Raw genomic sequence first — 24,806 nt, forward strand, 5'->3', positions numbered from 1 at the left:
TTAAAGATAGAGATAAGATTGCCATGTAACCTTTATTTAATAGCTTCATGCGAGCATACGTGAATCTCTCCTACAAGAAGCAACCAAAAAGATAAGAAAGGAATGCGTATTAAGTAACCTGTCTCATTGGAAGCTGTATTTGATTCAAATTGAAGCTTTTATTTACCTTAGAGCAGCCAAGATAGAGCTAGTTTTATAATCTAGCTGCTCTAAGCTGTTCCTTTCAAATAGTGTGTAATGTGCACTATAAAATCAAAGTGCAATATTGGAAATGTCTAATCCTGTAGGGCATTGTATGTAAAATAAGGATGATACAACTTCTTGACGCCCCTGAGTGCCTCAGTCAGTTAAGTGTCCAAATCTTGATTTCGACAGAGGTCATGATCTCAGGGTTGTAAGATCAGCCCCGAGCTCAGCTCCATGCTCAGCGGGGATTGATTGAGATTGTCTCGCTTTCCCTCTGTGCCTTCCCCTTATTGCACTCTCACTCTGTCTCTAAAATAAATAATAAATACTTTAAAGAATATACCTTATTTATATAAGGGAATATATAAGGATAGAGAAGTATAGCTGAGTTTTATGTTTTGCTAAAGTGCATGAAAATGTTCCTATCTCTTTCAGATTTCATCACACGTGTCCATAGAATCAGTTTTACCACCTTCTTTTTCTTGTGTTGTCTATTACTTTTATTCAGTATTTTCTCACATGTTACATTATCACAACCAAAATAAAAACACATTGAAGTTAAACTGTGTGAACCAAGACCTAAGACATAGGCTATATATAAAAAAAATAATTAAATAAATATATATATATTGCAATTTATATCACTTTAGATTTATATCCTGCTCAAAGTGATGTTATGTAATAGGTAGACATTCTCCGATTTTCTTCCACTAAAGGGAACTACCTCATCAATCAGCAGGGTGCTAAATAGCCCCTCATTTCTCAAAAGTTAGATTAAATGTGTTAATATTTCCTATGTTCAAGGAAGAAGAAAAAGACAAGTAAAAAAATCATAGCTAAATGAAAACAAACATTTTTTATGTTTTTCCTGTAAAAATTTTGTTTTTAACTTTTGATTGCACAATGAAAAAATGCATTCAATTTCATTTTTAATCAGGTTTTACAAGTCTGTTTTATTATAATTTTATACTTTCATGACTTGATGAATATAACATTTAATTTGCATTCCTCTAATGATAAGTAATATTGAGCATCTTTTCCTGTAACTGTTTCAAATATTTTCTTTCAAATATCTTCTTTGGAGAAATGTCTGTTCAGGTATTTCGTTTATTTTTTGATTGGGTTGTTTATTTTTGTTTTTTGTTTTGTTTTTCTGGCTGTTGAGTTGTATGAGTTCTTTATATGTTTCAAATATTAACCCCATATAATATACGGTTTGCACATAGTTTTCATCGGTTGTCTTTTTACTTGGTTAATGGTTTCTTTTGCTGTGCAGAAGCTTTTCAGTTTAATGTAGTCTCATTTGTTGATTTTTATTTTTCTGCTTCTTCTTTAGGTGTGATTTCCCAAAAAATCATTACAAAGACCCATATCAAAGATCTTTGTTCCTATGTTTTCTTCTAGCAGTTTCATAGTTTTAGGTCTTACATTTAAGTCTTTAATCTACTTCAAAGTAATTTTTGTGGATGGTGTAAGATGTATATCTGGTTCTGTTCTGTTCTATGTGAATATCCAATTACCCAGAACCATTTGTTGAAGAAACTGTCTTTTTTCCATTGGGTATTCTTGACTCCCTTGTCAAATACTAGTTTACTGGATGCTTGGGTTTATTTCTGGGCTCACAGTTCTATTCCATTGGCCTATTCGTCTGTTTTTAATGTCAGTACCATACTGTTTTAATGACTTTAGTTTTATAGCATAGCTTGAAATCAGGAAGCATGATACTGCTTTATTTCTCTTTCTCAGGATTTCTTTGGCTGTTTGGGGTCTTTGTGGTTTCATAAATTTTGGTGTGTTTTTTCTATTTCTGGAAAATGCCATTGGAATCTTGATGAGGATTGCATTGAATCTATAAATGGCTTTTGGTAGTATTGACACTTTTAACAATCACCATGAGCTATCACCTCACACCTGTTAGAAATGCAAAGAGCTCAGACCTGTGGCTACCAGAGATAGGGAAGGGGGAGGATGGTTGGAGAAGATGACCAAAAGGTGCAAACTTCCAGTTATAAGATAAATAAGTACCAGGAATGAGATGTATAGCATAATGACTTTAGCTAACTCTACTGTATGATATATAGGAAAACTAAAAGAGCAAATCTTCAGTTCACCATATTGGCAGATGAATATTAGCTGAACCCATGGTAGTAATCATTTCATAATACATGTAAATCTAACTATCATACTGTTCTTAAACTTTACAGTGACGTATGTCTATTATTTCTCAATAGAACTAGAAAAAATAAAATTTAAAAACACCCCAATCCATTTTCAGAAATTCAACTTAAGTGCTCTTTCTTTTCCAGGGAAGGATGTGAGTTTTCATAGTATCTTGCTCTGTTCTTCCATATGTCATATTTGATTTCATTTCTGTTTTCTACTTCCCTGACTGCTTTTATCAGTCCAGTGCTTGATACAGGCGAACAGCCCTGACATTTAAAGAAGAGCTTGAATACCATGGACTTGGCATTCAGAATCACATTTTCCAGCTGGAAATCCCCAACCCAACATCTTTTTAAGCGTTAAACCATTTATTTAGAAAATCATAATAGAAAGCCACATTTACTTCTTTAAATCCCATCCTATTTTCGATTAGTATGAACTGTTTCACACAATCAAAACATTTTATTTAAGGAATTATTTAAACACGGGCTTATTGTGGCTCAATACAATAAGATATTCCTTTTCAATTATGTTAATTCAATACTTGCAATGATATTCCTCTTTCTCCAAGTTAATATAAAATTACAATCATATCCATGTTTTAGGTTCACTTGTTTCTTTAAGAGTATGAACATATTGAATAGCCATTCAATACTCAAAGAAATTTCGTTCTTGACACTTGATTATATTAGATAATATTATTTGATTTTATGTTCAAGAGTAAGTGCTGTTATATTTGCTGTTTAAAAATTATTTAAAGGATCTAATTTTGGAGAAAGTGCTATATTATGTTCAATAGATAAAATGAATTACTTTAATTTGCTAAAGATACTTAGGTTGTTAGGTAATCTATAATTAATCATATCCATCCTTTGTTGAGAAAATATAAATTGTAATGGAGAGAAAAGAAATAAAGGAAGGCTTTTTCCCATCTGTCCCATATTTCTTCCTATACTACATAAATGTTAAGAGATTTGTCTGACGAATGCAGAATAAAGTAAAATGTGTGGCTATATTTATTTAGAATTACTGAATGCATTTTAGTATATAACGAACTAAATTAATTGTGAAATACATTTTATTTAGAATTGCTGATGTAGTCAAATAAAATAAAAATGCATTCAAAATCAAAACATAAATTATTTTTTAAATTGCCTTCCTTATCCTTTACTGAAGGGAATGAGGATATTTTGCACAGCAATGACATGCAATTTTAAAGATAGCACGTTTCCTTCTGCTGACTGGTAATATATTTATTCTAATATTTTCAGGAATTTGAAGCATTACTTATTTATTCAAATCCTTTATCATAAATTAGATTCTGAACTTCAGAATTTAATTAATATTTTAAGATATAAATTATTAACAGATTGTGATAATCAATAAGATATTAATAATGATAAATATGTAATAATAATAATAATAATGAAAGCAGTATTGTCCAAATCCAACTCTTTTGTCTAAGGATTCCCAAGGTAGTAGAAAGCTCAGATGATTATTATTATGATGTATCTCACTGAAGGCAGGTGTCTTGTTGCCCAGAGCAATAGTTGTCAAAGTGAAGTCCCTAGGCCAGCAGTATCATCTCACCTGGGAACTATTTAGAAATGCAAATTCTTGGGCCCCTAGTGATTATCATGCATGCTAAATTATGAGATCCACTGGCCTAGAATTATCCCAGAATTTTTTTCCTCCTGTCTTCTTATAATCGACCCAAATACAGCTATAAAATCTCCCAAACACATCTGCAACAACCACATCTTTTCATAATCCTGGTGTATCTTCCATGAGAAATAAAGAAAAAAAGAAGAAAAATTTATTAGCCTCAAAAATTAATCTGTTACATTTTAAATATACAGTATTTTCATTTTGTTTTCTCATACTCTCAAAATCATTTTGTTTTCTCTTTGTTTTCAGAACACTAGTGAAGGCTGATGTCATGTGAGTGTTAGAGTAAAATAAGTATGTTTTCTTATTTATAGCAGGGTTCAAAGCTTGACCCATCTGTGTTACTCGCAGTCTGATCTTAAAGCTCTCCTAATTGTAGTTTCCAAAACTATAGAAAAGAAATAATTACATCTACTTTTTTGTTGTTGTTTTGTTTTGATTTACTTATTTGACAGAAGGAGAAAGAGCACAAGTAGGCAGAGAGGCAAGCTGAGGGAGAGGGGGAAGCAGGCTTCCCACTGAGCAGGGAGCCTGATGTGCGACTCGATCCCAGGACTCTGGGATCATGACCCGAGCCTAAGGCAGACGCTTAACCGACTGAGCCACCCAGGTGCCCCACATCTAGGGGTTTTTGTGTAGATTAAATAAAGATGGATTAAATGAACAGATTAAGAAATACTTCTTGTAAAGTACTTGAAACAATGTAGGTGCTCAATACCTGCATTTGCTTTCTTATATTTTCTTATATATACACATACATATATATACACACACACGCACGTGTGTGTGTGTGTGTGTATGAATATATAATTTTTTTGCAAATAATTTCTCAGTGGTTCTCTTGCAAATAATGTCTTGAAGTGATTGCCAAAGTAAAGTTACAAAATATTTCTAGAAAGTAGTTTTACTCTAGTAGCTCTGGTAAGTATAAAGCATGTCCTCTGTTATCTCCCTTTGAATATGTAACTCTTCTAAAGTGCTCCTATTTCATCCAATTATCTGTGTCACGTGTAACAATTCTGCCTGTTCTGGTTTTTTTTTTTGTTTGTTTTTTTCCTATGGAGGTATCAATAAATTCAAAGTAGAAATCAGCATTAGCTTTTGTCCTTGATGCCACATTACCTAGTAAAAGGCTTTGCAGATATCGTGTGTTTATAGCAGAATACCTAGCCTCATCACCATAGAAGATAAAAATAATTTTTAGGCATTCTCATAATTATCCTTCATTTAATTCTGCATTAATACAATCCACAAATGCTAGTTAATTTTACCCTTTGAATTTTAAATATTAACCCTTTTGCTGTTTTATCACAAAGGTCTTTTTCCTTACATTGGTTTAAATTCTAGTAACTCAAGGAATCATTTACCATTGTATACTTTTATTTTTTCAGTGTTTTACTAAATCCAAAAAGCTTCCACTAAAACTTATTTAGTGCCTGTCACATATAGTTGAAGACATTGCACTATGTCTTTTTTCTGAATTTATTATTTATTTTATATGTTCAATGACTGTGTAACCTAACTTTTCTTTTTCTCCTTACTTCTAATTCTTTACATTATGTGCCATTGGCCTTAACACCAAAACAGTTTTGTATTTCATATTATCTAAAAAGATCTATTTTATTTCCTCCAGGAGCATTCTTATGGCCTAGACTTACTCATTATTTCAGTCATTCCCCAGATATATTAGAACAGAAATATGTTGAGTAATTATGGAGAATACCAGAGAGGGTATGGCTTTGTTTTCTTGAATTTCATGGTCAAGAATGTAATATAATGTCTAAAATTTTGATTAAAGAATTGTCCTATAAAAGGAATTATTGTACTGTGTTAATCCTGTTATTAAGACTTATTCTTTTCTGGGTGGCTCATTAGGTTAAGTATCTGCCTTCAGCTCGGGTCATGATCTCGGGGTCCTGGGATCTACCTGTGTTGTGCTCCCTGTTCAGTGCGAAGTCTGCTTCTTCTGCTCCCTCTGCCTCCATCCCCACTTATACTCTCTCTCTCTCTCAAATAAATGAATAAAATCCTTAAAAAAAGCAACTTACTCTCTTGTAAAATTATTGTCTATATGTATATAACCATGAACAGCTGCATTTAAATCCCACCCCTATGACTTGTTAAGTATATGACCTTGGATAATTTATTTATTCAAGCTCTCCCCATGTCTATAAAACGTAGGTGATAACAGAAGCATCTATTCTCTAAAAGTGTTTTGAAAATTAAATGTACCAATAAATATATAGTCCAGGGAAGACAGTTGTTGGTACTAATATATTTACTATTGTAATAATTATAAAGCATGAATGAGAAAAAAAAGACCATTGAGTTTTTATAAGCATAAAAATGTAAAAATACATTAGTACTAGGATTTGCAGACTTATTTGGATGATATGCCAGATATGTAAAGAAATCAAGACTTTTTTTTTTTAATTTTTTATTTTTTATAAACATATATTTTTATGCCCAGGGGTACAGGTCTGTGAATCACCAGGTTTAGGTGTCTTATGCTTATACATAGTTACACATAGTTAGGATACATAAAAATGACCACTGGAATGTAAATTAAGTGTATATTTTAGTCTCAGTGGAGGAAAAACAAACAAATTTTATAGCTAGTGGTCTTGTGTTTACAGCCTGACTTTGCCAGTTATCAGATGGCTAATCTAAGAAGACACATAAACTACCCAAGATTTAGCTTTCTTATTGTAAATAGAAAAAGTAGCTCTTTTTTTTAATGGTTACTTTAGATTTAGATATTTTCTGTGTAAAGTACTGAGCATGCCAGGTGATAGGAACACTCTTGATAGGTAATTTTTTTACTTTCAATTCTAATATCTATAAAGAACACAAAACCAGGATTTTATTTTGTAGAACAAATGGAGTTTTCAGTAATGATCCTGAATCATCTAGAGAATTGAGGAAATACATGAATAAATTAACTAGTTCCAGATATTTGAATTTGGATATAGCACCATGATATCAACTGTCAAGGCAAAAAAATAAAATTATCATTGTGAGATACTCTTATAATAAATATATTTTCCTAATAAAAACTAAGTCTTACAATCAACATGTAATTCACTCTAATATTGAAATTAAAATGTGTCAAATTCTACCATTATATTTATAGGTTGCAAATGCCATCTGCATATACGGACTGAAAGTCAATTTTAAGTTCTCAAATATAACTTATTGTTAATAATAACTAAGTATATGTAGGAAAAATGATCAATAAATGAGTTGTATAATACCATGTTGATTTCTTGAACACATTTATGAACTGTCATAGTTAAAATATTCTTTTCATTTACTACTTCTAATTTACATAAAGGACTTTTAAAAACTCTAAAAAATTCCCCAAGACCCAGTTGTTTTTATTTTACATGATGACCCCCTTGATATTTCTGCTTCTTTTTATAGAAAAATTATGTGAGCAGATAATGCTAGAGATTTTCCTCAAGTGCTTAAACCAAAAAGTGATAAATTTATAAGGAACAGATCAGCTAATCTCTCTAGAGAAGGGATTAAAATTCATTTTACCCTGATTTTTTTTTAATCATTGACTCTAACATATTCATAGTCAATTGCTGCCTTAAATCAGTTTAATTATGTATTTCCCAATTTTTTTAAGAATATTCTTGAATGAATGTCTAAAATTACCTGTCATATTGTAGGTTTCTGTTCTTCCATTATATTAGATAAAATATTTAAAACATTCAACCCAAATTGCTCAATAAATATTAATTTCTCATCCCACTAATGTTCCAATCCATTCTCTTTTAGGTTATCTCTGTCTCCTCCTGATTGTTGCAGTTATCATACAAAATAGAAGTAATGGAATCTGAGATAACCTAATAATTTTATAAGAGATTGATAACTCTGTAAGTGTAGAAAGATTTATCAGTAGTTACTAAAATACAATGTTATTTAATGGTCAAAAATAGTGTCCAGGAAAATGGAATTGATTTCAGTCTCACAGAATTCGTGAAAGAGATACTCCTGTGTAAGGCACAAGCCACAGAATCCTGGAGGCCTTGATCTCAGCTAAAGCCAAATTCCCTGTGAGCTTTTGACTCACTGGGGAATTATTAATTAAGCAGTGGAAAACATTTTCTGATTGGTTCTTAGGCAGAAACCTGGTGAACAGGATAGGAAACACTTTGTAGTAAGAGACTTCCCATGCTCCAGCAAGTATAATGCCTTATTCATAAAGAATTTTAAACAATGAAGAGTTTTAAAATTGTGTTTATAAATTGAAATAAAGGAAGCCATTAGTAAAATTTACAAAATGGGGAAGGAGATGAATGAGAGATAATTAAAAGCAGAAGCATTTTGAGAAACTACCTGTCATGTTAAAATTTTTTAAAGTTTAAATTTATTATATATTTAATAATAACACTATTTATATGTACATTCTTAACATCTTCAGCCTGTTTTGTTTTTGTTTTTTGTTTGTTTTATTTTGCTTTTTGAATTTGTTTCTTATTTATTTATTTATTTATTTGTAGTGGGGAGAGATGCAGGGTTTGTTGTGGTGGTATTGTTTTTATTCATTTTTATTTTTAAAAAAGATTTGTTTATTTGAGAAAGAGAGAGAGAGAGGAGGGAGGGGCAGAGGGAGAGAGAGTTTTAAGCAGACTCACATGGAGCCCTATACAGGATTTGATCTCATTACCTTGAGATAAGGACCTGAGCAGAAACCAAGAGTCAGATGCTTAACCCACTGTGCCACTCAGGCACCCCATTGTTGTGGTATTGTTTTTAATCTGCCCAGCTACACTTCTGTTTCTTAGCAGAATGTAAAGTTTTGTCTTCAACAACTTATGACCATTTAAATAATTAAAATGCCATTCATATTACAGGAAACTGACCAGAACATCTGAAGGCCGAATGTAAATATTTTTTTCCACACAGAGTCTGACTTGCAACACATCAGAAAACTTGGATGCCTCACTAAGAGGTTCTGATACTTTAAACTCTACCCTTTTGTCCTCATGTTGATAAATGGAAACACCAGATATTAAATGTACCTTTCTGGTCCCTCCTTTTAGACTTTAACTTTGATGGACTTTCTGGAATCCCCCCTATTTTTCTCTTGTCTTCCTTCCTCTTCTTTTCTTCCATTTCCTATCTTCAGTCTCTCTTCCCCTTCAACTGCCCTCCCTTTCTCACCCACTTACTCTCTTCCTTTTTTCCATAGTCTTAATAATTCTTCTAATTTCAGGACTTATACTAGCATTTATTTTTAATTTATTTCATTTAGAACAGCTTTTTCTAAATAGCTTTGAAACAGTGGAACTTGTTACAATCTTCTTGCTACTACGTAGTGAACTGAATGTCTTCTTTCAGCTCTTCGAGTGCATTCATTATTTTTTCTTTTCCCTCTTTGTTTTCAAAGACATCTTCTGCTCCTGCCTTTGATTCACTTTCTTTTTTTTTTTTTTTCTTTTAAAGATTTTTTTTTTATTTTTATTTTTTATAAACATATATTTTTATCCCCAGGGGTACAGGTCTGTGAATCACCAGGTTTACACACTTCACAGCACTCACCAAATCACATACCCTCCCAAATGTCCATAATCCCACCCCCTTCTCCCAAACCCCCTCCCCCCGGCAACCCTCAGTTTGTTTCGTGAGATTAAGAGTCACTTATGGTTTGTCTCCCTCCCAATCCCATCTTGTTTCATTTATTCTTCTTCTACCCACTTAAGCCTCCATGTTGTATCACCACTTCCTCATATCAGGGAGATCATATGATAGTTGTCTTTCTCTGCTTGACTTATTTCGCTAAGCATGATACGCTCTAGTTCCATCCATGTTGTTGCAAATGGCAAGATTTCATTTCTTTTGATGGCTGCATAGTATTCCATTGTGTATATATACCACATCTTCTTGATCCATTCATCTGTTGATGGACATCTAGGTTCTTTCCATAGTTTGGCTATTGTGGACATTGCTGCTATAAACATTCGGGTGCATGTGCCCCTTTGGATCACTACATTTGTATCTTTAGGGTAAATACCCAATAGTGCAATTGCTGGGTCATAGGGCAGTTCTATTTGATTCACTTTCATCCAGAATATTTTGTTTGTTTGATCTCTGGCTTTTATTATGGAGACTTTCCTCAAATGTCAGATGATTTCGACATTCTTATATTTAAAAGCCATGTAGTATAACATTAATTGAGAATTCTTGGTAATTAGTGATGATAAACCATCAGTGAACTTCATTCACTATGAGCTGAGATCATTAAATCTAGGTAGACTATACAGTAAGAATAACTGTAGTCCTTTTCCCTTTGAGCTGGTCAGTTTTTGTTTTCTTTGTTTGTTGTTTGTTTTCTTTTAAGTAGACTTTATTTTTTAGAGTAGTTTTAAGTTCATAGCAAAGTTGAGCAGAAAATATACAGATTTCCCATTATACCCTTTCCAAAACACTCATACTCCTTCCCCATTATCAACATTATATCCCCAATTATCAGCAATATATCCCTAATATCCACATCCCCCACCAGGGTGGTATGTTTGTTGCAATTGATGAACCTACACTGACACATTGTTATCACCCAGAGTCTATAGTTTACCTTAGGATTCACTCTTGCTGTTGTATATTCTATGGGATTGGACAAATGTATAATGATATGTATATGTATTTCACCCTTAAAGCATCATACAGAATAGTTTCACTGGTCTAAAAATCTTTTGTGCTTCATCTATTCATCCCTTCCTCTCCCAAACCCTTTAAAAGACTGATTCTTTTTTTTTTACTGAAGTATAATTGGCATGCAGTATTCTATTAGTCACAGGTGTACACCACAGTGATTAGACATTTTTATACATTATGAAGTGGTTTCCATAGCAAGCCTAGTTACCATCTGCCACTGTACAAAGTTATTACAACGTTAAGGACTATACGCCCTGCACTGTATATTACATCCCCATGACTTATTTATTTTATAACTGGAAATTTGTGCCTTTCAATCCCCCTCACCTATTTCAGCCACCCTCAATCCTCCCCTCTCTAATAACTAAGTTTGTTCCCTGTATGTGTTTCTGTTTTGATTTTTTTTGTTCATTTTTCTTTTTTTAGAGTCTACCTGTAAATGAAGTCGTATGATATTTACCTTTCTCTGACTTAGTTCACTTAGTATAATACCCTCTAGGCCATTCATGTTGTCACAAATAATAAGATCTTATTGTTTTTTATGAGAGAGTAATAATCGTGTGTGTGTGTCTGTGTGTATGTGTATTTATATATCTGTTTTCTATGGATAAATTCCCAGAAATGGAATTGTTGTACGGTGTCAGAATTCTGTTTTTAACTTTCACATATTCTCCATTACTATTTTCCATAGTGGCTGCACAGGTTAACATTCCCACCAGTAGTATGTGCCGGTTCTCTTTTTTCCACATCCTTGCCAATACTTGTTATTTTTTGTCTTTTTTTGATACTAGCCATTCTGACAGGTATGATGTGATATCCCCTGCTTTTGATTTGTATTTCCCTGATGACTAGTAATGTTGAGCATCTTTTCATGTGTCTATTGGTCAACTGTATGTCTTCTTTGGGAAAAAAAAAATGTTTATTCAAGTTGTCTGTCCATTTCTAAATTTTTTACATCAAGTTGCATAAATTTTTTATGTATTTTGGCTGTTAACTCCTCATCAGATACATGATTTGCAAGCATCTTCTCCCATTCAGTAGGTTGCCTTTTCATTTTGTTGATGATTTCCTTTGCAATCAGAAGCTTTTTAGTTTGATGTAATCCATTTATTTATTTTAGCTTTTGTTCCGCTTGCTTGAGGAAACTGATCCAAAAAAAAAAAAAAAAAAAAAAAAAAACTAAGACTAATGTCAAATTGCTTACTATGTTTTCTTCTAGAACTTTTATTGTTTCAGGTCTTACATTCAAGTCTTTAATCCATTTTGAAATTATTTTTGTATGAGGTATAAGGTTCTGGCATAGTTTCCTCCTTTTGTATGAAGCTCTCCCATTTTCCCAGCCCCATTTATTAAAGAAACTGTCTTTTCCCCATAGTTTGTTCTTGCCTTTGTCATGGATTAATTGAACGTGTATGCCTAGATTTATTTCTGAGTTCTCTATCCTGTTGAGCTGTGTGTCTGTTTGTATATCTGTACCATACTGTTTTGATTACTATAGTTTTGCCACATAGTTTGAATTCCACAAGCACGATATCTCTGGCTTTGTTCTACCTCAAGATTGCTTTGACTATTCAGGGTCTTTTGTAGTTCCATACAAACTTTAAGATTCTTTTTTTCTGATTTTATGAAAAATGCCATTGGTATTTTGATGGGGATTGCATTGACTCTAGAGACTGCTTTGGGTAGTATGGACATTTTAACAGTATTCTTCCAATTCATAAGAATGGTATATTTTTCCATTTCTTTGTGTCATCTTCAATCCCTTTCATCAATGTAGTTTTCAAAGAATAGGTCTTTCATCTCCTTGGGTTAAATTTATTCCTAGCTATTATATTCTTTTTGACACAATCATGAATGGATTTGTTTTCTCAATTTTTTATTTCTGATAGCTCATTATTAGTGTGAAGAAACCCAACTGATTTCTCTATGTTAATTTTGTATCACTCTAAGAGGAAACCTCAATGTATTTGGCCAGTAGGTGAATAAGCCTGGTGACTGCACTCTTGCATTTCATATATATTATGGACCTGGGGTTTCGCTGTCTGTAATATAGAATTTCATATGATTCTTACATTATTTTAATTCAATCCAATTAACCAACAAATATACCTGATGTACTCAGATTTAATTAACTAGCCCAGTATTTTCAAAGAGGAGTTGTCATTTTGCTGTTTGGATTTAGTTCTGTACATACCAATTTTAATGATAACTGCATACCTTCCCACCCAATAATTAACTTTCTGCTTCACCATTTTTGTTAAGAGAGTTATTACTCATTTATTGGTTTTCTCTTCCCTTTCTTCTGACCTTTTTTCTTCTCACCCACTTACTTGTTTTATTATTATGGATTTATGACTAACTCTTTTTTATAATGGAGTTTACTGGAGGAACATAGATATTTACTTGTATTTGAGTAACCTTGTCCCATTGGAAGTGCCAAAATATTGAAGATACTTTTTAAATTATTTTCTTATAAACTCTTTACCCTTAGGGTAGACTATAAGTGCTTCTCAGAATGCAAAAACCTTAATCTATCCTGAATAAGCCAACACTTATGGATAGGAATTATGTAAGAAATGAGTCCTTACATTGCATTTGCCTTGGCATTTATTACATGGCACATATAAACAAATACTTCTTTAAAAATTAAATTATTGAATGAATTTTAGGCTTGTAATGAAGTAATGAAGTAATGAGTAATGAGTAATGAGCTGGTAATGAGTAATGAAGAGGAAGTGTTCTGTTAGAGTTGACGTTGTTGTGTGGACTTCAGGGACTGTGCTACATTCATTTTGTGTCTTCAAGTTTACTTGGTGCAGATGAGAATATTTGAGGTCATTTTATAGGCAAGACACTGTCAGAGACAAACTTATGATCCCCTGAAGCTTACATTCTAGGTGAGAGAAGACAAATAGTAAGCAAATTCATATACACGTTACATTAATGATTACTGTTTTTAAAATTAGAAAATGAAAGTGAGAATGATAATAAAGATATGTTCTTTTTTTTTTTTAAGATTTTATTTATATATTTGAAAGGCAGAGATCACAAGCAGGCAGAGAGGCAGGCAGAGAGAGAGGGGGAAGCAGGCTCCCTGCTGAGCAGAGAATCCGATGCGGGGTTTGATCCCAGGACCCTGGGATCATGACCTTAGCCGAAGGCAGAGGTTTTAACCCCCTGAGCCATCCAGGCACCCCAAAGATATACTCTTTTATAAAGAGTGTTCAGTGCAAACTTCTGCAATAATATGACATATGAGTAGATTCTGAAGAATCTGTGGGATTGAGCCATGTGAGTATCTGGACGGTGTTCTAGGTGAGGGAAGAACAACTAAAAATGCCTTGAGATGAAGCATGCTTGTTGAATGTGGGATTACAAAGAGGCTGGAATGTCTGAAATAGAGTGAGCAGGGGAGACTAAATAGCAGGTTCTCAGTCATGAATTTCCTAAGAGACTTCACAAGGGCTTCAGAATATACCTTGAGTGAGATTCAAAGTTATTAGAAGTTTTTGAGTAGAGCAGTGACATGATCTGATATGTATATTTAGTAGATCTTTCTATGGAGAGCAGATTTAAGGGCAAACCCGAAGCAGATATACCAGCTATTAAAACTAATTTCATAGTCAGATAAAAGATGAGAATTGGAAGGCCTGGGGGAATTGATATAAGTTAGCAGTGGAGACTGGTTTGGAAATAAATTAAAAAGACTAGTCAATAGTATTATTTTGTGCCATGGATGTAGAGTTAGGAGGTTCAGTATTTACTATAAGTGGTTGCCCTAAGCACAGAAAGATGAACTTGTCATTTATAGAGAAGAGTGCAAGGAGGTAGTTGTTGAACAAGATGTGAGGGTTGGGTAGAAAGTAATGGCTTAAGGCTTTTACATATTATGTATAAGATACCTAATTTACACCCAGATATAGATTTTGAGTTTTCAGTTGGCTATGTAAGTCTGGAGTTGTGAAGCAGAAGCAGATTCTTAGGCTCTATTATTATATACTATAGTTAAACATAATTATTATTCCTCTGTCATTTAATGGCTTTACCAGTTTGGAATATATTCTTTAAAGGCTGAGGATTCCTCCAGTTTAAACATGAAAATTATTTTGTATGCTAAGATACCTTAGGTGTTCTTTGACAAATGCCAAATGAATTGTATGGAACCAGATTGTCCCCTGAATATGAGAAACAGGCAAAAACTTCCTAATGTAGCTGATAAGCTTTTTAAAAATAACAAAATGAAATAAGACAAAACCAGAGAGGGAGACAAACCATAAGATACATTTAATTTCAGGAAACAAACTGTGTTGCTGGAGTGGTGAGGGTGGGAAGGATGGGGTTGCCTGGGTCATGGACACTGGGGAGGGTATGTGCTATCGCGAGCACTGTGTATTGTGTAAGACTCATCAATCACAGACTTGTACCCCTGAAATAAATAATACATATATGGTAATTATATATATATATATATGTGTGTGTGTGTGTGTGTGTGTGTGGGTGTGTGTGTGTATATAATAAAAAAATAACAAAACCTAAGTTTTGGGCTTTTCTTTTCATTTCTTTTTTCCTTTCTTTTTTTAGGGAAAGATAGAACATGTACAAGGTGGGGGGAAGAAGCCAAGGAATAGAAAGAATGTGGGGCTCTGCAGTGGGGCTTGATTTCAGGGTCCTGAGATCATGACCTCAGGTGAAATCAAGAGTTGGATGATAGTGAACAGAGCCACTGAGAGATGCTCTTTCTTTTTCCATTTCTGTATGAACTCTAAAGGCAGAAACAATGTATACTAATGAGTTAAAAATAAGTGAACAGGGAAAATTCTGTTTATTCTATACCTGTGAGTATCTACTAGTATGAATAAAACATGGTAACTTTTATACTTAACAGAATGATTACTTGTGTCCTGAGGCTAATATATTTTAGTGTTGTTAATAATAAAAGACAGAGAAGAATCACAACTCCATTTCTTTCTCAAGTGTTCCTTTCTGGTGTCAGGATAATTAAATTTCTTATGGAAATACATTTGTATTTTTCTCTTTTAGGACCATTTCTGTGTTTATATGTCAATTTTGTAGTAGATGTGTATAAACTACTTTTTGAATAGATCTGTAAATTCTAAGTGGATAAGTGTAATTTTCTAAAATAGATTTATGGTATTTGTCTTGTGAACATTGCATCCAGTAAGTCTGAAAATACAACATGGAGCTATCCTATACCAATAATTCCTTTGTTACCTTATTAATATCTACAAACTCACTAAGCCCTATAATTCTCCAACTGTATACAACTAATGTTACTTCTATAATCAGATAAATATAGTCAAACCTCTACTTCCTCATTTTATGAAGTATAATGGCAAGCTCTAGATGGTGCTCATTAAATTTTCCACACCCCCAAACAAAAATGTTACATTACATTGAATGAATATTCTGCTTAGCTTCTTAAAAGTTATTTTCTACTTATTTCTGTTTTGTATATTATGAGTAGCTTATTTGGGATAGAAAGAGAAAGAGTTAGCATGAGAAGGGGAAGGAGCAAGGGAAGATGGAGAAGCAGACTCCTGGCTGAGTGTAGAGCCTGACGCAGGGCTTGATCCCAGGACCATGAGATCATGACCTGAGCCAGAATCAAGAGTCAGATTCTTAACTAGCTGAGTCACCTAGGCATTCCCTTGCATTCCTTCTTAATTTTAGGTGTACATCTAGTGAAAAACATAGTCATGTGCACATAAGCTGGATTTATGAGTCCTGTTATTTATAAGAAGATCAATTTTGTTCTTCATAAGGGAACCCAATTAACCAAAAATTTGAACTCAAGAGAAAGAATAAAGGAAAGATGTTTTCAATCATCTTTACACTTCCTAGCCATCTCCCCTCTTCTGTGTCATGATTGAAAGCCAAGTAAATAGAATCAGGATTTTCAAGAAGAAAAGTGCCTTTAATATCTGAATAGCTTTACTTTTAATATATAAAGTAACCAACTGAGTAAATATATGAGGTGACAACTAAATGTGCCTATTTTTTTTTTTTCAGGAAATAGCTATACTATTGGAAGTTTCAGGATATAGGCACCATCTTCTAGTTCATATTTTTGTTGTTTTATACTTACTAGGTAAAGGAAGGCCTCAATGCTAAAATGATATTTACATCTTTCCTGGTTAATTTTTTTTTTTTTTAAAGGCTGGGGGAGAAGGAGAAGCAGGCTCCCCGCAGAGCAGAGGAAGCCCCATATGGGACTCGAACCCAGGACTCTGGGACCATGACCCGAGCCAAAGGCAGTGGCTTAACCAGCTGAGCCACCCAGGTGCCCCTTTCCTGATTAATTTATATTGAATATTTATAGTATAACTTTCTTATAAGCTTGCCTAGGTGCAAATGTATATGTGTGCGTGTGTGTATATATGTATGTATACACAAACATATATACACACATGCACACATATGTATGTGTAACAAAAGGTATATCGATTGTTGCTTTTCTGCATTTCTTTGCTCTTGAGTTGAAATAGTTTCATATGCCTATTGGCTAAATCTAAGAAATGCATATATACCCTAAGGCCATAACCAAAGTTATTTCAATAACTCTTTTTTTTCTGTAAGTTCTTTAAGCTCTTTTAAATTTAATTGACAAAAGTCATTCATAACATCCCATTGTTCTATTTCAAATTTCTTTAGTGTCTTATATTCCTGATGTCAGTAGGGTTTTGTTGCCCCAGTTTTGCAGTACAAATAAGAACTATAGTAGGCTATTTTTCTATTTCAGTCTTAGGGATACCAAGATAAATTCCTTCCTGCCATATCTCTGAAGGTTCTATCAATCTGGGTACTGCTTTATCCATGCATACAACTCATCACTGCCTTGTCTCTAGCAGTCAAGTGCTACTACCAGGATTCTCCTCTTCTGATAGCTGTTACTAATATTTAAATCAGGTTGCCCTTTTAATGGTAGCATCTCACATCTCCTGCTATGACTGAAATTTTCAAGGATTTGTGTACTTTCTCATCAATATATTTTTCATACTTTAGTAAAGAGAACATCTCCATGCTTTCCCAGTATTGAAGGAGTGGGAGAATGAGTCATACTTAATACATTTGCTTCAACACCTATTTTTTGAAGTCTGTGGATTCACATTTCTGCATTAGGCAAAGTTCTAACATCTTAATATTGCTTAATAGAAGCCACAGTTGGTTCTAATTTCCAGTGAACCAGTAAAGCACATAGTTAGAGGCCCTTCCAGGTATTTAAGCCAGAACACAGAACCCTGCTACTCTGGTAACTGGAAGTATATCTGATCTAACTTTATAGAGACATTTTGTTTAACTTGAATCCCAAAGATTTCTCCACTGGATTTTAGATAACATTACAATGAATGGCTAAATGTTAATTATCAGTAGTACTGGCAACATGTCCTCTATTATGCATTTTCTATTTTTAAATGTGTTCCCTTTGAATCAAAATCACACTAAGGTTATTTAGGAGATTTGTGACCTAAAGCTTAGTGAGGTGGTAGCAAGGGATAAATCTAGTTCTCTAGCTATTGGAGCTAAGGTAGAGACATGCTTTGATATTTCCTGCGTGCACCTCACGGTTATCTCTAGATCCTCACCATCTCTAATTCTTGGGTTTTGCATTTGCATTTATAACCCGATTCTCCATTTTGATCCAGATCCTCCATTTGGTGCTTCAGATTTTTGCCTTTTCTTCTGTTCTCCGGGATAGAACTGGTAGATCTCCATATTGTTGTGTTGTTTTTTACCCTGATTGGGAGAAGAGTATTGGATTAGAGATTCACGTGAATATGCACTTTTGACATCAGGCACTCAGAAATAGTTCTTTCTTGGCAGGTTGAGTTTGCCAGCAGTCCCTTCATTAACTTAGTTTTAATGTCAAACCTATAATTCAGCCGAGATGGATTTGCTTGACTCTCATTCTAAAATAGCAACTTGGTTAGTGTCCTTACAATCCTAAACTAGAAGTATTTTCTATGCTAGAAATAATCTTTAGTTTGGGTACCACCCATTGGGCAAAGTCAGAAGTTTTCTTCATACATTAAAATCTTAATAAATGCCAGTGTTTCCAAATAGTACTGATCAATATGGCCAACCAACCAGTACAAATTGATTAATAAATAATCCCTTAAAATATGTATAATGTATTTAAAACAGCTTTTAAAAGGTTTACTTAATCCCAATATTTCAGGAAATTAGTTGTTATACAGACCAAATATATAGAATTACCATCTTTTTAAGAAAAAAAAAATAGAAATAGCTTTATGCCTTTGAATAATAACAAAAGCACTATCCATAGTGATCATAATTCTATAAAGATGTTGTTTTGGATACAGTTCTCTTTATCATACGTCTTTCTTCTAAGGATGCTTAGATCCCGAGCTCTTTCTTCCCATGCTTAGAGTAAGCAGGAAGCATTCAGATACTATCCTGAGAAGAGGCTCTTAACTGATGTTCACTAATAACTTAAATTTGAAAGATGAGTCTGGGAGTGAATGAGCTTTTTTGAATATGGTACCTCTTCATCCAGAGACCTATAAACTGATAGAAACAAGTGATGTGTCCTGACACACAAGTATAATGGTGAGATGATAATAGTAATGTGATCTGTATACAATACCGTATAGCAATTACACAAAGGCATACTTGCAGACACCTGAACTTCTACAGTGCATACTCATATGCGTCTCTTATAAAGGTAAAGAATAAGGTTCAACAAGAGAAAGGAAGCTCAGGCAGGCAGAGAGGTCCCAGTGCAGCTTGTAGAGCCCTTTGTTGGCTATAGAAAATATCCTTTGCCTTTGAACTGCCAGGATGCATCTATACATTAGTCATAGGAGCCAAAGGCTCAAAGTGTACTGAGAAATCTTTTATAACCTACTGGTAAGATAGCTAAAACCTGCTCTAAAACCAGTTAAACCCAGGTGTTAAGGATGTATTTTCAATAGTAAAGTTGACAACCCATGCCCTCCACGACAGGGAATTTTTAAATTTCAAGTAATGTGCCATAAGCCATTCTCTAGTAAGTTTCTTCCCTGTGTTGACCAAAGGTAAATACCAGTGTTCCAGACTTTTGGGATATTACTATAGAGCTATCAGAGACCAGATACATGTGAACTCTATACACTTTGATTCCAAAAGAGAACAGTCGGAACAGTGTAGCCACTGGTCCCCCAGGGCAAATGTTTCCAAGCCCTTTCTGAGAAAGGGTCTGGTTCTGCTTCCTGAGAGCTCTCCCCCATGACACTGTTCTCTCTCAACATAGTCTCAGTTCTCTCAGAACCTTATCTTCTGAAATAGACTTTTTTCCCCCCATCAAAAATGCAGCAGTTAAGTAGCTTTCTTACCCTATAAAAAGTTAAGAATCCAGGTGTTTTGTTAATTTGAGCAATCACAATTCCTCTTAGCCCAATAATGGCCTATTTTGTTTTTTTTCTGATGCAACGTCCATACAATGTTTGTGGAATTTCCATGTAACAGAAATGTCATCACTTCTTGTGACAAAGGTCATACTCACAATTCTTTCCAGACTTTTCTCACTTTTGAGTGGTTTGTCAGATCGCCACAAAACACTCCACATAAGATTCTTTGAGCATCTTTTGTCTAGGTTTTTTTGTTTTGTTTTGTTTTTGTTTTTTTCTTGGACCTGTTCTACTAAGCCCTGGCTTAAATCTTTCAGAACTCTTAAGGGTCTTCCAGCCATACTGTTGATTTTATCTTTGGCTCCAGGCCTTTTTCACTTTGAGCATATTTTACGAACTGAGAAGACTGGTGGTGACTTGCATCCCAATTTTACTTTTCGAGCCTAGCAAAGCCTGTCTCTGTATTGCTTGAAAGCTGACAGCTTCCTTCTTTACCTCCTCCTTCATGCTGGTATTTCTCATTCACAGTTAATTAAACCAAACAGTTAACTTGCAGCATTTGATCTGGTGATCTCCGTAGCTAGATGCGAATAGTCCTTGGATACACTGGTTGTTTTCCAAGTCACCACACAGGAGAGTTTGGCTATTAAAATTTCCACTATTATCTAGCATGAGGAAGCATAAACGGGAAAAGCATTGAGAAAGCTATTAGCAAAGGCTGATAGCAAGCCAGTGATTACCAGAGGCTGAAAAAACAGTGATGTGAGTAATTGTGACAACAGACTAGAAAATGGAATATCTGCCACCTTCTCCCAAAAGAAATGCCACAGGTTTTATTATTTATTTATTTATTTATTTTTAATGGTAGCATCCCACTACCAGGAACCAATTTCTCTATGAGTTACCAATTGCTGAGGCATCAAACATCCTAAATTTGAGTAGCTTAACACTATGGCCATTTATTAAGATTGCAGTTCCCATTATTGTGTTATTCTGGTATGGACCAAGTTCAGCAGATCTGAGCTGGTTTTTATTGTGTTTCTCTTGGGAGTTGGCAGATTGGCTGGAAATGGCTTGTCTCACTCTCAAGTGTAGAAGTTCGGTGGGATGACAAAGGAAATTACCCTCATGCTACTCATCACCCAGCATACCCGTTCACGTATCTTCACATGATAAATGGATTCCAAAAGCAACAAGAGAGAAATATGCAAGTTTTGGGAGACCTAAATTAAGAGCTTGTTTAAAGTTATTTCTACTGCATCCTAATGGTCAAAACAAGTCACAAGGCTGGTCAAGGGTGGGGATTTCACATCCTTATCTTTGTGGGAGGACCTGAAACTTGTTGTGGCCATTTTTTCAGTAACGTCATTGCCTACTGTAAAGTACAGGAACTTTATAAAGCCTTTGCCTAAACTGACATTTCTGAAATGGTCTTGAAACCTGGAATCAACTTGTGTTTTGATTTACACATGCCTGTCCCTTGATAAGTAACGTCCTGAAGTTTTTGTTATAATCAATATCTCCAATTTCATTAAAAAGGAAAAAAATAAAAGAGTAATGATTAGTCCAGCACAAAATAGTGTCCTTCACAAAGAAATATTAGAGAAAACTAATTAGGCTCTGCTGGTTCTAATTAGCAGATAAATTCTACTATGACAGGATTTTAACAACAAAATAGGAAGAGCAAAAGCACGTTAAAATCTTGTTAAAGAAAATATAGCTGCCCCAAAGAAAACCAATAAATTATTAGATTAAGATATTTTGGTATCATCTACCCACATTTAATTTTGTCTGTTTTGTGTTGAGTTAATCACCAAACAAAAATGCACTACTTAATAAAGCCAATTATATACAAGTAGACTTTGAGTAATTTTCTGAAAAGTGCAACATTTGAGAAAGTGTTGACTATAAAGGTAAAGAAAGGTTTCTAGACTTGGCTTATCTGTTTTCAGGATCAACACATTAGTTATACCTATTATTTCTTGATTATAAAGTACATTTGTCCACTTAAATAATGTAATAAATAAGGAAATAAATGTCAAAGTGTTATTGAAAACATTCTTTGAGTTGAACCATATATTAGAAATTAATTTATGTAGGCTTTGCTGCTACTCCAAGCTAATTACCAGTGTCATTTCCATAATTATGCACCATATTCATTTCACAGAGCAACACTTAGGATGGAAATAACATAATTTAGCATACCCACTTCAGTAAACTGTAGAGTTGAAAATATACACGAATAAATTTTAAGGTATATGGGTTTGTGGAACATCAGTGTCACAGAATGTCTGGGAAATAAACATTAATATCATCGAATTAGTTATTTTAAACAACCTTGAGCTCATGACTTTGCATAAGCCTTTATTTAAATTCAAAACAGTTAAATATGATTAATGCAAATTCCTCTACTCTGAAATCTGTGATTAGGCAGATACAAACTGGGTTTAATTTTACCTTATCAAGGAGATATTGATTTAAATATAAGTACTATGGTTTGTAATTCATGACATATGCTAACTTTCTTGATAAAACAAACTTTTAAAGACATTTTTTAAGCTTAAAAACTGACTTCTTCATGTAACAAGAAGAAATGAAATAGTGTATTTATCATATTCTATGGTAATTAACATGATTATTCACAAACATTTTTTGAGTTTGTATGCATGATATTATTAATCCCCAAATAATCCTGTGACAAAGGGATGAATATCATTATTTCACAAATAACAAAGTCAAGTGTTAGAGAGGTTGTTTGATATCTGGAGATATCAGAGAGAGTAGGTGCTAAACAGGGACACTATCCTGTGCTTCTGGGCCTGTGTTGGTCCACATCTGGTATACTCCCAACACATCACTTTGACATACTCTTGACATTTCACTGAGCATTTTAGATGTTTTCTGAAAAGAATGCACATTGATTGCTATTTTAAGTTAATACGAATTAAGAGCTTGGCAGAGACTCAGAGGAAAGACACAATGATTGTAAATACAATGAGAATTAATGTTTGGTAATAACCAACTCCCTTCTCTGCTTCCAGCTCGCCACCTCTGCGGTTCATTTTTTGCTTCACTGTTTTGCTCGAGTCCTCTTAGCTGATCATAACCAATCAGACCCCACTTTACGTTTTCTAATTTCCTATGCCCTGGATCAACCCACCATGTTGATTCTGCAATGCCTATTGATTGGCCTACCAACACTTAATGGCTGCATAAGCCAACTCATAATCTACTGTGAGACTTCAGGAGTTTTGCAAAAACGTACAACACAGATTTTTTTCCCATCCTCTTTGCAGTATCTTAAGATATATTTCAACCTAACTTAAATTTAGAAAAAGCCTTTTAAACTAAATTTAGCTTTCTAGTAATGACACAAATTTTCCTAATTAGTATATAGCTGGCATTGTCTCATTTGAATAATTTCAGTTCATTTGTATCTACTCATTCACTCAGTTTGTATCTTATTTCATTGAAAATTGGGAAATGTGAAAGTGATCTCTTTTGAAAACGGATATATAAAATTAGCTTTTAAATACATAATACATTGGGGAATGTGCTTTATATAAATTAATGTAAAATAATATCATATACTGACGGTCTTTAGAAGACTCAATTTAGGGCGCCTAGGTGGCTCAGTGGGTTAAGCCGCTGCCTTCGGCTCAGGTCATGATCTCGGGGTCCTGAGATCGAGTTCCGCATCGGGCTCTCTGCTCAGTAGGGAGCCTGCTTCCCTCTCTCTCTCTCTCTCTCTGCCTGCGTCTCCATCTACTTGTGATTTCTCTCTGTCAAATAAATAAATAAAATCTTTAAAAAAAAAAAAAAAAGAAGACTCAATTTATATCCTAAACCTATATCATCTAGCACAAACCACCAGAAAAACATTTTTCTTCTCCTTTTAGCCTATTCCCATTGGCCATATATATGCCTAACCTACTGTACTTTGCTAACCACCTGGTTCTGTCACCATTTGTTGAATTTTGTTTATTAACTCATTCAACAAATTTTAATATGTGGAATTTCCCAAGATAATACATGTCCTGTGGGCTATGCTCTAAAAGTTCATCTACTTTTTGTATTTTCCCAAAGCAAAATGATTCTGTACTTTTTTTAAAGATGAAAAGACAATGTGTCAGTGTTTTTGAATATTAAACAACTGTTTCTGAATCCTCCCTATATGTCATCTGCTAATAACACTTAATTCTCCCCACAACCTTGTGACAATATACTATGAAATATAGGATAGTACATTCATATATTTACATGGTTAATTTATTCATTTAGTTGAAAACTTGCTACTCATTATGGGGAAAGGTGATCAGAACTGGTAACCATGGATCCATATGAAAAGCTGTTAGAATCAACTCACAGCATGGTCAGTGGTTAGTGATAATAAAATTTTAGCACTGCAATTATTTTCATTTCTACCACCATTTTATTTCTAGTTAGTATAGATTATAATTAGTCTCATTTCTCAAGTGATGCTCGAGTTTTATAGTTCAAGCAATACAAATAAAATATTAATAATTAAGTCCCACAGAAACACGGGAACTTTTTTCTTCTTATTAAAGCAAGGCTGAAATAATAACCCAGTTTGTAGGACCAAACAGAATTGTACCTGGCCTTCTCTAATGAATGTTAAAGTTGAATGGAAATGATTTGTAATTAATCAAGTTCCATATATGAATCCCTGCATTTTTTTACTTCTTTTTGTTTAAAATCATGTCATTGTAGACTTCTTAGAATTAGAAGTAGAAT

The sequence above is a fragment of the Mustela lutreola genome, chromosome 13 (assembly GCF_030435805.1).
Source record: "Mustela lutreola isolate mMusLut2 chromosome 13, mMusLut2.pri, whole genome shotgun sequence".
Lineage (NCBI taxonomy): Eukaryota > Metazoa > Chordata > Mammalia > Carnivora > Mustelidae > Mustela > Mustela lutreola.